The following is a 2,130-nucleotide window of genomic DNA, read 5'->3' as shown; positions in this document are numbered from 1 at the left end:
GCCTATGATAGAAGTCGATGCATCAGGCAATATGTTGTGCCACTTTTTAATGAGTTATATCCAGGAATTAGAAGGCCAGATACTGAGGCAACCCAATTTGAATTGAAACTAGTGATGTTTCAAACGCTCCAAACGGTGGGCCAATTCAATGGTATGCCCAGGGAAAATCCACATCTCCACCTTCGATTGTTTATGGAGGTGAGTGATTCACTCAAGATAGTTGGTGTGACTGAAGAGGCATTAAGGTTGAAGTTGTTTTCGTACTCGTTGCGAGATCAAGCACGAGCATGGCTCAATTCATTGCCACCAAGTTCCATATCTACATGACAAGAATTAGCAGAGAGATTTCTGGTTAAGTATTTCCTGCCTAGAAAAAATGCTAAGTTAAGGAACGAGATCACAACTTTCCAACAATTGGATGACGAGTCTTTGTATGAGGCTTGGAAGCAATTCAAGGAGTTACTTCATAAGTTCCCTCATCATGGGATTCCTCATTATATCCAGTTGGAGACATTCTATAATGGTTTCAATGCACATACAAGATTGATGGTAGATGCTTCTGCGAATGGTGCAATTTTGTTCAAGTTTTATAATGAGGCTTATGAGATCATTGAGAGGATCGCGAGTAATAACTATCAATGGCCAACAAATCGAACAGCTTCAAGAAGACGTGTAGCCAGAGTTCATCAAGTTGACACCCTCACTTTGTTATTAGCTCAGGTATCGTTTATTTCCTCTATGTTAAAATAGTTTACCTTTAAGAGTGCTAATAATTTTGCAGCTCAGCCACCATGTCCGTTTGAAGTAGTCTCCTGTGTGTATTGTGGGGAAGGTCATCTTTTGAGAATTGTCCATCAAATCCCGAGTTAGTGTATTATATGGGGAACCAATATCAAAATAGGAGTGGACAAGGACCCCAGTCCAACTTCTACAATCCTTCATGGCATAATCATCCTAATTTTTCTAGGAGTAACTAAGGAAATGGACCGAACAACAACTTCCTGTAGCATAGACCCAACCAATCTCAAGGGTTTAATTTGAAAGCTCCAAGACCACCTCAAGCTGAGGCATCAAATAGTTTGGAGAACTTGTTGAAAGTGTACATGGCAAAGAATGACACTTTGATCCAAAGCCAAGCAGCAACATTGAAAAATTTGGAAAACCAAATGGGTCAGTTAGCTACGGAGCTTCGTAATAAACCGCAAGGAACATTGCCGGACAATACTAAGAATCCAAGAAATTTTGGTAATGAACATATCAAAGCAGTGGCTTTGCGAAGTGGTAAAATTTTGGAACCCCGATTGATTGATGTCAAAGATAAGCCCGTTCAGAAGAATCAACCAGCTATTGAAATTCCTCCACCAAATGAATCAAAATTTGCAAAGACTGACAAGGCAAATCCTAAATTGGTGAATTCAAATACTTTAACATCTTCTTTGGATGCAAATTTACCTACCCAAAAGAGTTATTTGGTTCAACTGTGTAACACCCCGAACCCGAGACCATCGCCGGTGTCGGACACGAGGGGTTAACAAGCCAAATCCACATATTGCACCCACCAATTTGACATTTCCAGACAGGCTGGAAATCTGCGTCACTGTCGCCTTAAAAATCATATCTCGAGTTTCAAAACTCGGAAACTGATTCCGTAAATTTTCCCTGAATTTAGACTCATATATCCATCCATGAATTTATTTTTAGAATTTTTGGTCTGGCCAATTGGTACAGTTTATTAGTAAAAGTCACCCATGTTACAGGGATCGACTGCTCTGACCTTCGCGCGTTACAACTTGAATATCTCCCTGTACAGGGCTTTAATACTGGTGCCGTTTGTTTCTAATGAAACTAGACTCAAAATGGAATCTGCAAATATAAGGCATGACTTCTAATTCTTTCTGGATAATTTATAGTAAATTTTTAAAGTCGCGACAGGGGACCCAGAAACCGTTCTGGCCCTGTCTCACAATAGCTTTAATATCTCTTAACATGTAACTCCTATGACCGTTTCGTTTCTTCCATATGAAAGTAGACTCATCAAGGTTCATTTACATAACTTATTCACTATTTAATACCATTCCTACAAATGTTGGTGATTTTTCAAAACCACACCACTGCTGCTGCCAGCATCTG

The 2,130-nt window shown here is 39.7% G+C and overlaps 1 non-coding gene across 1 annotated transcript; it reads right to left on the bottom strand.

The window, feature by feature from the left end:
- Positions 1 to 381: 381 nt before the first annotated feature.
- LOC128294843 (small nucleolar RNA R71) lies at positions 382 to 488 on the bottom strand. Its single transcript, XR_008285150.1, has one exon. It is a non-coding gene; the product is annotated as a small nucleolar RNA R71 (small nucleolar RNA).
- Positions 489 to 2,130: the final 1,642 nt, after the last annotated feature.

Source organism: Gossypium arboreum, chromosome 6 (genome assembly GCF_025698485.1).
Source record: "Gossypium arboreum isolate Shixiya-1 chromosome 6, ASM2569848v2, whole genome shotgun sequence".
NCBI lineage: Eukaryota > Viridiplantae > Streptophyta > Magnoliopsida > Malvales > Malvaceae > Gossypium > Gossypium arboreum.
This window is presented reverse-complemented; position numbering and strand designations above follow the sequence as displayed.